Below are 13,192 nucleotides of genomic sequence, written 5' to 3' on the forward strand. Positions count from 1 at the left end.
ATGAGGAGCAGGAGGAGCGTCTGTCGGTGCAGAGAGCAGCAGCCGGTCTCCACACTGCATGTCTGCCTGAGGAGGACCATCTCCATCCTGTGCTTCCAGATCCTCTGCCATCGGCTCAAGATCGGCTCCATTTTTCAGGAAAATGTGCAAAATGTCACAGCATGCAATGATCTTCACTGCAAACACGCGGTTCACTTCAAGTGCCTTATAAAGTACAGAGCGCCACCGTGTTTTCATGACGCCAAAGGCCCGTTGGATGACAGAACGAGCCTTTGCCTGGTGCCTGTTAAACCTGGCTGCCACCACATTTCTTCCTGGCTCCCTGCATGGCGTGATGAGAGCAGCTGGCTCCGACATACAGGGGGAGCCTCCGTCGCCCAGAATGGCGCCGCTCATGATGTGCGTGCCAAATTTGATGAGTTTTCGTGCATGTTTAGGGGGTCAAACTGGCATTTATTTGGGCATTAGTATAATATAGAACGACAATAAACGAACGAAGAACAACAGAGACCTGGGTCACCATGCCCGGAGGGCTCGGTCCCCAATAACAGCCTTTCTCTCACGGAGTCTCACAGGAACACATGCTGCATGAGAAACAACCAGGAAGGGCTGGAAAACTGCTGCTCATGTTTAAACTACAGAAATATGATGAAGAATGTTGAGAAATGTGTGTAACCCAGACAAGTGTGAGAGAATATATGAAGATTATTGAATTATGGAATGAGTTTTGCAAAGAAGTGAAATTTATGTTTGTTTGAGTAAATGTTTACCATCTGACTGACAGAGATGAGGAATGACATGTATGACTTGTATTTTATTTTTGTTTTGTTTTGAAGGGCGACACACAGGAAGCTCTGTGTCTGTGTTTTCTTATTGGCGCCATGGTGTATATTAGCTTGATTGAATCTGGAGGAGGAGGTGTGTCCTATGCACATGCTTGACGGCAGAAGCCACGGAGAGGAGACGCTGCCGTCGGACTAATGAAGTGGTTTTTCCTGAGATCGCTCGCCCAGCGGTCGTCAGGGGACACGGAGTCCTGCTTTGTGGACCGGCGGTAGTCCGGAGCCACCCGGTCTGGCCGGTTACAATCCTGTTTGGGCCATCAGCGCCGTAGCCTTCGCTGGCACAGCGGAGGCAGAGGAGAGTTTGCTGCACAGGCAAACTCTGCAGACGCTTCACGATCCGGCCTGGAGGTGAAGACCACGACCTGCTCAATGCTGCTCAAACAACCTGAACTGGACGACATGATGGCAGGACGGCAGACGTGGACCACAGGCAGCAGTGGACACACTTGTCATGAGCTTCATGTGTGGTGGGCTCATCCAGCTTCAGTGGTAGAGCGAGTATATATTCAGACAGTTCATGTTGATAATTGAATTTGCTTCACTACCTGTAAATAAAACAGTTTAATTGATATGTACGTACAACACGTCCTCGTTTCCTTTTTGTACAACACAGTAGAGGCAGGAAACACCTGTTGTTAAAAAGTGACTTTTTACTTTTACTCAAAGTACATTTTAAATCATTTACTTTTACTTGAGTAGATTTTTTGACAGGTAACTTTACTTGTACTTAAGCAAAATCACAGAGTAACAGTAGTTGTACTTGAGTATAATATTTTGTACTCTTTCCACCTCTGATAGGAACCTTCAGGACATTCTAGTTTTTTCTCAGTTTAAAGCTTTGAGCAGGAATAGATCTCCTTCCCACATTCGAACAGCTCCTTCACATCTGTCTAACAGTTACTCGGGTGAGGGAGCTCCCACCAAAACTTCTTGGCAATTACAAGAAAGGAATCTGATTTATGCCATAGAATGTGGCCGTTGCAACAAAATATATATAGAGGAAACGGGGAATCCTATTAAAACTACAATGTTCCAACATTTCCACCTCATCAGAACAGGGAAAGCAGTAGGTCTCCTACATACACATTTTCAAGAAGTTGGTGCTCACTTTCTTCATTACCGTGTGGTGGAACAGAACCCAAACTGGTCAACAACTCAGCAGAGACGTCAGGAGGAAACTTGGATCCGGACCCTGAAAACCATCTGGCCTCAGGGTCTGAATGAGAGAAGGATCTCCTTCTATTCTCCGGCTGAATTACCAGCCCCTCACGACCACCTTCTTCACTGTAGGCTTATCCTTTTTTATTTTCCATTCTTCTCCTTCAAACAACAACCATCAAATCATTTAATTATTTATTTTGTAAAGAGTCCATATTTATGAAATGGGGGGCACACACACTGACCTCTTCTTTAACCCTCTTGGTTTGATTTTTCTAATGATTTACAATATAATGGTTTGATCATGGTTTGGATTCTTGAATGATTTATTGTCGTGGGGGTTCTCCTCCACCTTTTTCCTTTGTCGTGTTTAACCAACTGAAGGGTCTTGGGAAGACGCCGTTGTTTATATTCGGTTAAAATAATTGAATTATCTGTTCACCATGAATTTGCTTTGTATCAGATAGAATATGGAGGAAGAGATTTTACTCATCTACATTCTATCTCCCACCCTTTTTCTTTTTGTGTTCCCCCCCCCCCTTTTTTTCCACAGATACTGGGAGGAGAACGAGTTCACTGATTGATTAACATGGGATTGATTTTATCTTATTTTTGCAATTTTGTGTTGTTTGGTTGTTTCATTAATACTGAGTCATTTTCCCCCTATAGTGTGCAGAGTGAAGCACCTACAGTTAAGTCTCCTCCAGTTTCTCCCCCCTCCTCCAAATCCTGCCTTATTTCCACCTTGTATTTTACCTGATTGATTTTCTGATCCTCATATAGATCCTCTCCTTTTCCTGAACCTAAATTCTAGCCCCCCTTTTTCCCCCCTTCTACATTAATTGTTGTGATCCCAACCCCTTTCCCCTCCTTAACCCTGAACCTTACCCCTCCTTTGACCCCCCCCCCCCTTTTTTCCCCCCTGCCCCCATCCCTTTTTTTCCCCCTCTTCTCTTCTGTCTAATCCTCAGCCTTGCAACTGTGAAGGTGGTCTGATAATATCCATGGGCTTGTTGGACTAATCTTTCTAAAAATTCTTTATCCGAATACAATCTTATACAGAAACCCACCTCAGGTTCTGCTCCCCCATGTTAGGACTCCTTCTTTTGAAGATTTACTGTTCATAAATTTTCAATCTTCTGGTTTTTATACTTCACGGAGTGTTTCTCTATCAAATATTTTTGTCTCGCTCCCCTTCTCATCTATTCTCTTTTGGATTTCAAAAAGTTATCAGACTGTACAGAAAATCATTGGGATTTGGAAGAAATGATTGCTGTTGCTACAAGGAAGGATGCTGTTGCCCATGCTTTTCTCTTTTATGTTTTCACACCTAACCCACACCACAACACAGCCTCACCCTAAAGAAATGTTTTTGCACTTTTACTTTTTTCAGTAACAACAACATGGTCAAGAAAACACTGTTTCTCCTCATTAGGACCGGAAAAAGGTCCCACAAGGCACATCGTGCAGGTTTTCCTATCCTTGTGGGGACAAGGATAGAAAAACAAGTACACACACACACACACACACACACACACACACACACACACAATTTCTACAATTCTACAATTTCATTGAGCAGACGCTTTTGTCCAAAGCGACGTACAACACAAGAAGAATACAGACATAAGAAAGAAAGAAACCATCAGTAAATGCTTCAATTGCTTCCAGTGCGATTGGTCAAGGGAGTTGCCATCAAGGTGCAGAAGAGGAGCCACTACCCCCCCCCCTTTTTTTTTTTGTGTGTGTGTGTCAACTTAGTCAGCGGTACATAAGTGCTGGGTTTTAGAACACCTGATCTATTCTTCCCTGAACATGATGTCGGATTAAGACCCTCGGTGTTCTCTTAACTATTGAGTCTTCAATTGTCTCTTGAAAGTAGAAAGAGACTCGGCGGAACGCACCGAGTTAGGAAGTTCGTTCCACCATTTGGGAACAACAGAGGAGAAGAGTCTGGCTGGAGGTTCAGAGCCGAGCTGGGCTGGAAGCTCCAGACGTCTCTCACATGCAGAGCGAAGAGGGCGTGAAGGAGAGCAGACCTGGATCAGGGAGTCCAGGTCGGCCGGAGCCGGTCTTGAAGAGTTTTGTAAACAGATTATCATCTGTGTGTTATATTGTAAATCTGTGAATAAATGTAGTAGAATTAAAACTACACCTGTATTTATTTATTTATGTGAGAGGGGGAAACTGTATTTAACCGATGGAGTTCTGCTTCCGGGTGCTGTGACGTCAGCGGTGTGTTGACATGTGGGAACAGCTGATGGCAGAAGACAGCCTCACTGAGTGAAGGTTGGCACGTTAAGCCAAGATGTGAAAGACTCCAGCCTGAGCCATAAGCAGGCCAAAGCAGGATGTTCATTTTCCTCTGTAAATATGTGGATATATTAGTGCTGTCAATCAATTACATTTTTTTTTTTAAACTAATTAATCACAACTCTCACCATAGTTAATTGCAATTAATCGTACAATTTGTGAATTTGTAACCAACACAGAAAATCATCAAAACATAAATGGCCACAAAAGGATTGTGAGGGACCGAGTGGTCCCCCTGACTCGGGACCAGCTCGCCTGGATCGCGTTGGAAGAGGATTGGTGGAGAAATGAGGTGGAGGTTCACAGGTTCTTTGCAAATTCTCTCGTTTATTTGCAGGTTTCAAAGTTGCACACCCTCAAAACAGGCTGCTGACAGAGGCCTCTCCAGACTGTCAGCCTCACAGGGTCTCCCCCTGACTTCACCATGGTCCCCTTAAATAACTCCAGCCCAGACTGAATCAACCAATCCCTGGACTGGATCAAATCAAAGTTCTAGGAGGGGTGTCGGTCGTCTTACTGATGTTTACAAAAAGATTTCTACAAAAACCCCCAGTGATATATTAACACAAATGAAAATATTACTTCAGTTGCACACCACAGATGACCTTCCCCATAAATCCATTCCCCAGAACATCAATATTTACAGGAAATACACAACTGTGCTCCCCTTCACACCTGGACTGCTGCTCCCTGCATCAGCCAGGTGAAATGCAGCTTCTCCAGCGGCGCTCGCTAGTTTCAGCTGGGCAGAGAGGAGGAGGAGGAAGTGTGCGTGGTGAGTGTTTTGGTGGTGTTTCTGCTTGTATGTGTCCTCAGGGGGTCGTGGGTACCTCACTACCCGCACTCCAGCCACAGCCACGCCTCTCCTCACTTCCACACTCCCCACTGTCACACGTGAGAGAGTCTCAGTTCTGGATGAGAAGGGCTGCCACCTTCTCACAAGGATATCTGTAACATTTTCAACCTTCAAATGAATCTAATCCTCATAATGCAAAAACAATGTCCCATAATGCACCTGTACTGCAAAGGGATGAAACAATGGCTGTGTCCGAAGTCACCCCCTACTCCCTACATAGTGCACTATATAAGGAATACGCCATTCTGTAGGGGCGTCCGAATGCCGAGTGAGCATCGATGTTCCCCACATAGTGCACTCAATGTATCCCACAATTCACCGAGAAATCTCGTGGACAGCCGATGGTCACTCGACGAAGCAATATATCCCATAATGCACTGCAGTCGTGACGTCACATCGCACAACAACATATGGAAGAGGGACGCAGGGAAGAGCCTCAGCGACGGCAGAACAGCTATAAATGTGAGTAAATTCCCATTTCTAACAACTTTTACGCGACATGTCACGGAGAAAGGGTCAAAAAACGTTGGACACTTTTCCGAAGTCGGAGGAGCACAGGAGGAGACGATGAGGCCGCTCGTTCACCCCCAGGCCAAGGGAGGCGCGAGTTAGCACGGATGTTAGCACGTCTTTAGAGCAGCCTTCTGCGAGCTGCGATGTTAAACATCAAACTTTAATCCAAAGTGGTCAGCTGACCCTAAATTTAGCAGATGGCTCCACAAGTCCGAGTATAGTGAGCATATTTTGTACTATATTAGAATATTAATATTATGCTGGCTAATTTCATGCTGGTTTATCAAATGTTGCTATTCCATTGAGCACTAGAGAAGTCCCAGCTGGAGGTAAAGCAGGAGCTGGCCTCAGACTGATGAGCTGAAGCTCCTGGACCAAACCTGGCCCAGCTCTCTGCCACTGCACCGACACTTCCTGTGTCAAGTTACCTGTGATGTTTATTGTGGTGCTTATTTAACACTCCAGTGTAAGAGTGACGCATAAGCAGTTAATGAATATTAATTGTGAATACATGTAAGGTGATCTCTTCAGGGACCGACGAGGATGTGGAACAGCTGATCAAACTGAGGACACAGAGGGACGATCTGTTCTCAGGCAGGAGATCTGCTGCTGCTGCAGGATGGAGTGAGTTATGTCAGAACAAAAGAGAAATTATTCTTCATCCTTTTACTAAATGACCATATATGAATGTTGTTAACGGCACGGAGAAATACATTTGTTTTCAGTTCACACATTACAATATGTTTATTTTATGTCTCAGTGCTGTCCTGAAGGAGAGGGGCTGGGCTGGGTGGTGGGTCCTGCCCCAGCAGCCAAGACATGGGAGAACCTGGAAAAAACCTATAAGGTATTCATTGCTTTCAACTGTCATTCCACACAGGGAAAGCTCAGATATAAGATCAGTTCCTCCTGTCTGTAGAAGAGAGTATATCATACAAACTGTTGAAATGTGTGCAGGAGCTCCGGACACCCCCATCAGGGAGGGGCTCTGAATCGGGGGAGGCTGCAGCAGCATGGTGGGAGTGGTTCTCCCTCATGGATGAGGCATGAGGCAGCAGGCCATCCATTGCGCCTCCTTGCCTAATGCCTCAGCCTGGGGGGAGAACCCTCCAGCCTCAGCATCAGCCCCCCTGATTCAGTGCCCACAGAGCCAGAGTCAACTGAAGAGGGCGATGCAGAGCCAGGGCCTTCTGAAAGGCAGAGGAGGGACCCAGACCCCATTCTGGAGCTGCTGGGGAGGGAGGAGAGGAGGGCTGAGGAGAGGGCGAGGAGAGACGAGGCCAGGGAGGAGAGACTGTTGAGCCTCTGAGAGAAAATTGTTGAAGAAATGTGAAAAAAAAAAATAAAGAAGTTGAATAAATATCTTGCAGAAAGAGAGTTATGAGTGTTGATGTTTATACAAATTAGGAAACTTGAGAGATTTTCATTAAAGGTCCATATCATGCAGTGGAAGAGTTTCAGTTCCTCAGAGCTACAAAGTCGTGAAGACAAGTGTCTGATGAGGATGGAATGGATTTACTTCTCTTTTTTAGGAACAATTACAACTAATAGTTACAGTAACTAAGAATATCTGGAGCAAACTGTCTCCCTTCTGTAAAGCACAACAAGACATGTATCAACCATTCATGTAACATTTGGAACACATTTAACAAAACAGTGGTTCATAGCATTCAGAAACACTGGAACTACTCACACTGACACTTTTTTATTCAATAACAGTCATGAGGAGCAGGAGGAGCGTCTGTCGGTGCAGAGAGCAGCAGCCGGTCTCCACACTGCATGTCTGCCTGAGGAGGACCATCTCCATCCTGTGCTTCCAGATCCTCTGCCATCGGCTCAAGATCGGCTCCATTTTTCAGGAAAATGTGCAAAATGTCACAGCATGCAATGATCTTCACTGCAAACACGCGGTTCACTTCAAGTGCCTTATAAAGTACAGAGCGCCACCGTGTTTTCATGACGCCAAAGGCCCGTTGGATGACAGAACGAGCCTTTGCCTGGTGCCTGTTAAACCTGGCTGCCACCACATTTCTTCCTGGCTCCCTGCATGGCGTGATGAGAGCAGCTGGCTCCGACATACAGGGGGAGCCTCCGTCGCCCAGAATGTCGCCGCTCATGATGTGCGTGCTAAATTTGGTTAGTTTTCGTGCATGTTTAGACAAACTTCAGAAAAAAAGCATCTTTTCATCCTGATAATGAAAGAAAACCAGGAAAGATCAGCTCTTCAGGAAACATGGAGGATGAAGAGGACTGAAGGAGGAATAAAGACTAAATGTTCTGGACTGTTCCTTCACTGTGAGCCACTCTGTATTTTCACATGAGCTCAGTGGAAACAGGAACGGCTGAACGCTCTGATGATGTTGTTTAAAACACTCAGAAGACCCTTCTTGTTCTCTGAGCTCTGATTTCTGTTTCTGCTCAACAGAAATCTCTTTCTGAGCAGTGATCCACCTGTTTCTCTTTTCACTGGAGCTTGTTGGAGGTTTTACTGCTGTTGACATCAGAGGAAAGTTTCTCTGCTGAAACAAGATTTTTACATCGAGAAATGTGGATCAGGTAAGTATCCACATCAGTTGGAATACTTATTTGTTTTAGGGTTTCCAGCTAAAGAAAATGTAACTTTTTTTTTTTTTTGAAGGAAGATGTTCTTCCTTATTTCTAGCAAATCCATTTTTAAAACCTTCTTCTCTACTCCACCAGTTCAAGCAGGTGTGGGTGACTTCTCATTTTGTTTAAGAACATATATCTCAGAGACAAAGACCAAGAGGTTTTCCACTCTGCCCACCAGATGAGAGCTGCTTTAATATGGCCCATAATCCTCTGCTGCCTGCTGAACCAATACTCTCTGACTCTCTCAGCCTGGTCTTCATGCAGGCTGGTGGCGGGATGGATGAAGCACCGAGCCCAGGAACCCGGTTGACTCTTAGCCAGCTAACAGCCACCTGGACAGTTCTGGAGTGCCCCCGAGCAACAGCTCCAACCACCTGCTGCACAAAAACAACTGACTGAAACAACAAAAGGCTCCATGTGGACATTAGTGGCCCTCATTGCTGGAACCTGCAGGAAGATGGTTCCCAATGGACTAACAGCCCTCAGCCAGTCAGCAGAGCAGGAAACAACCTCCTCAGCAGGACACACACCTACACAAGTCCTCCAGTCTGAGACAGGAACTGTGGGAAACACCGGCCTTTCACTCTGAACCTGCTCACACACAACACGGGGTCAGAGGGGCGGAGCCTATCCTCCACTGCTTCCAACCAGCCACACACACACACTGCTGAGCTGCAAGTGTGTTTCGTCACACACACATATCTATATTATCTAGAGCAGCTCAACACACACCTGCTGCTTCACACACACGGTCCACCTGGCCTCAGCAGCCGGTCTGAAGCTCCTGATGGTCACACGCCTCCTGGGAGAGTGAAGCACATGGCATCAGGACCACAGCCAGCAGTGTCCTCAAAGAGAAGCTGAAGAACCAGCAGCTCTCTACCATGTGGCGACCCGGTGGAGCAGTGTGCTGCTCTGCTACAAGGCTCTGAGCAGCAGCTGCAGTCTGGGGGCCCTGCTCCAACCCCAAGTCCACACCAATGAGGAGGATGTGAGAGAAAGCGGCGGTGAGGAAATATTTGGGATTTGGAAGGAAAGACGCTTCACAGACAAAACTCAGCCGTCAGCAAACAGAGCCAGTGGGAGTTCAAATACTCGGGAAACAACAAACTGAAGCAGCAGCAGGGACTCCACCCCCATGCTGGCTCCGACGTCACGCCAGCTTTAACCAGTTTCTCTCCACAAACACTGAGCAGAGCCTCAGAAAGAGCGCTGAGGAGAACAGACGCCGTTTCAGATTCCATCTGTAAAGATATGAGAGCTCACAGTGTGGTCCAGAATGACGGCTTTCTCCAGCTGCTACATCCTCTGGACCGCCAGATAAAATCCCTCCAGACAGACGATGTGAAGAAGACATCAGCAGCTGAAGACTCGGTTCAACTCCTGGACCAGTGGAAAGAGCCACGACCATCATGTGAGGAAGAGCAGCCACAGTGTCTATGACTGCTCCTCTCACAGCTCAGTGATTGGAGCGCTGCATGATCTCAGAGGAAGACTCCGGTTCAGTCAGAGAGATGAAGCAGACCATGTCCCAGGAGCTCCAGCAGCCATATGTCCTGCAGAGAGCCTCTGCCTCAGACACCAGCTTCAAGAAGCTGCCGTTCCTCAGTGATGAGGAGAGAGATCAACTTTCCAGAGTGTCCAACACGAGGCTGAGAGCTGTGGGACCAGACACTAAGATCACATTCTGCTTCAGGATTGCTGCTAGAAATACTGTTGTTCATGAAGAACAGATCAGCTGCTGCTTTATGATTAAAATACTGACATTTGTTTTAATGACCTGCAGAAGGGCCCAGAGCCACAGCTTGAGAACCAGCTCTTCACTCTGCTGCTGATCAGCCTGACCTGGTGACGGCGTCTCAGGTTCAAACCCTGGACCAGGTGTGTGTTTCCCTTCTGTGGGAAGTGTGTGATTCAGTGTTAGAGAGCAGTGAATGAGTTCATGAACAATCAGCTGATCAGTGTGAGGAGTGAACAAACCAGAGATTTCCCTCTGAAATATTAAAACATTGTCTTCTCTGTCATGTCAGATGATGTCCTGCTTTCTAAAAGTCTCCGGCCCTTGAGGATCTCTGGTCCTCCTTCACTGTGGACCCAGCCGGACTGTCCAGACCTCCAGAGAGCTGGCCCACACTGAGGCTGCCAAGTCTATCAGCTCAGCATCTCTGGTCCTGGAGGGAGGCTGCTGGAGGCTCCCTCCTGGCTAAACCTGGTCCCAGTGGACCCTCTGAGCCTGGATTCAGCACCAGGAGACACTGTGCCTTCAGAGCAGAGTTTTGTCTCCTCAACATGTTGATCAGCTGCTTTTTGGAAGAAAAACCTTCCAGAGAAGAAAACTACAAGACAGCTGTAGAGTAAAAGCCAAAGAGCTGCTGATCATCACCTGCAAAGGATCTGCTGAAGGATTTACCTTTGTTCAACTGGTTCTCAGCTGAAATGTCTCACTTTGTTTGGACTGAGAACTAAATCAAAAGTTCCTCCAGAAGAAGAGGCTCCTGGATCTAGTAGCTCTGATGCAGGATGAGTGAACTGCATCTGGAAGAACAGGGTGAGGAGGGATCTCCGCTCACTTCTCTCAACACTCTTCTGTTTGACACACTAAAACATGAGTGAAGCTTTCCACTAAAATCCTGCTTTCATTGATGGAAAGAGGACTTGAAGCTCTTTGAGTCTGGTTTTCCAGGATGGGAATTGTTCTGTATGACTGAAAGCTCATCAAGGCTCTTTAAGTTCACTGAGAAAAAATGCTCTTATTGTGAAAAACCAAGCAGCTGATTTCAGAGCAGTAAAAAGGCCTTTTATTCCCATCAGGAGTGTTTTCAGTTGACAGGGAGTTAAAGCTTTAATGGCTCTATTTCCTCTGAGGGAGTGTTTAGCTGTGCAGCCAGCAGTCCTCAGTGCCTGCAGTGTGTTTTGATCTGCTGAGATCTGCTCCAATAGTCTTCAAACATCTCCAGGATACACTGCCCTGACTTGAACCTCATTTCAAAGCTTTGACTTCACAGCAGCTGAGCAGCCAGACTTCATTTCCACCAGGACTCTGGCCCTGAACAAAGCTGCTGCTTTCCTCTAGAAGCACTAGAAGCTCAGCCGGGGCTGGATTCACTCCAAACTCTCTGCTCCAGACTGACACACACACTTTAGACAACTGGATGGAGTTCAGGGGAAAACCTGGCAGAGGACACATTTCACTGCCACCACTCACTTCCACAAGCTTCTCTTTAGCCTGGAGCGCCACCTGCTGGCTGGAAACTCCCCACATTTCTGAGGAGAACAGCTGCCTCCATGTTAGAAGAACGGCTTGATTGCTGTTCTGCTTTTTATTTCTATGTTGTCAGTCCTGTCAGGGTTTCATCTGGAGCTCAAAAGAAGCTCTAAAGCAGAAACTGAAATGTTTCCTGCTGGTTGGTAAAGAGCAACAAGGACCTTCAGACCGGCTCCCTTCATGGAAATGGACTTTCCAGTCCTAGAAAAGGCTCCAGATGCTGTCTGAAGCAGCTCCAGAGAAGTCCCACATCACATTCTGAAAGAAACACAGCTGCAGCTGCTCAACAGGAAAAACTCCTCCTCCTTTAAAACCTCCTGGACTGGATGGTGTGTGAAACCCACAGAGCTCTGATATGGACAGAGGACCCAGACCTGATCCTCCAGACACAATGAGAGCTGCTGATCAGAAGAAGACAGGAACCAGGTAGAGACTCCCTGCTTCCTCCTGGACGCTCTTTCTATTGAGGAGGCTGATCTGAACAGTTGCTGAGAGCATCAAGTTCCTACCAGCACCCTGGATCCCAGCAGGACGGAGGAGACCAAGGGGCTGGAGGACATGAAGACCAGGATGGAGGCAGTGGAGATCCAGGGCCTGAGGAGAGGAGGATGATGATGATGAAGAGCAGGACTGACTGGAGGAACAGTCTCAACAAGATTCACTCCCTGCTCCACATCTACTGATTCACTCTCACATTTCTCTCAGCACCAACATATGAAGCTCATATCAAACCATTTCACATTTTAACAGCATTTCTTCACATTTCTCTTCATCCTGACTGAATCTAGTCTGTAGATCCTGATAAAGCAGTTTACTGAGGCCAGCAGCAGCATCAACACACTAAATATACAACACTGCTTCACTTTAACCTCCCTGCAGCCTGATTTAAGGCTGGAAACAGCTTCACCAGCTCACTGCTTTCATTCTCAAGGTCAACACGTGCTAATTAGCTGTTAGCATGCAGCTAGCTCACCGGAAGTCCTCCAGAAACGTGGCTTTGAAGGAGCTGCAGCTCCGTGGCTGTGGTTCAGCTTCTCCAGCAGCTTCCAGCAATATTTCCACCTTATCAGGACTTATTTTCTCCTCCAATCCAAGAGCTTCACTTTCTTCCTCTGGCAGCAGGACGCTGCTCGCGGGGGTTTCGGATTAACTGGTCTCCGTGTTAACTGGTACCCCACTTCCTGTAGCGTCTCTGCTGCTGCTAAAAGCAGATGTTAAAAACCGACAGGAATCAATCCGGAGCTTCCTGGAAAACTCACTTTAACCGCTCTGAACACAAAGTTTAAAGAGTTGGACCTTTACTGAGTCTGGATCCTTGTTGGACCAGCACGTGTCAGACCAGGACTGGCATCAACTGCAGCTGCAGCTTCTTCTTCTACTGACTTCCGGCAGGCTGGACGCTGGATCAGCGGAATGCTGCCCCCACCTGGTCACTGTTCATACTGAGAGGTTGGGGGAAGAAGAAACTTTACAACTGCCTGATCTAATGGCGAGTTCAGCCCAGACAGAAATATCCTCTTTAAAGAAAATGAATGAAGCCGAGGCCTGAAAGCTCTTTAAAGTCCCGCTCCAGTCCTCTTTTGGAGCTGTTTTAAAGTGTCCTCAGGAGTCTCTACATTGTGACCAGGAAGT

The sequence above is a fragment of the Salarias fasciatus genome, unplaced genomic scaffold, assembly GCF_902148845.1.
Source record: "Salarias fasciatus unplaced genomic scaffold, fSalaFa1.1, whole genome shotgun sequence".
NCBI classification, from domain to species: domain Eukaryota; kingdom Metazoa; phylum Chordata; class Actinopteri; order Blenniiformes; family Blenniidae; genus Salarias; species Salarias fasciatus.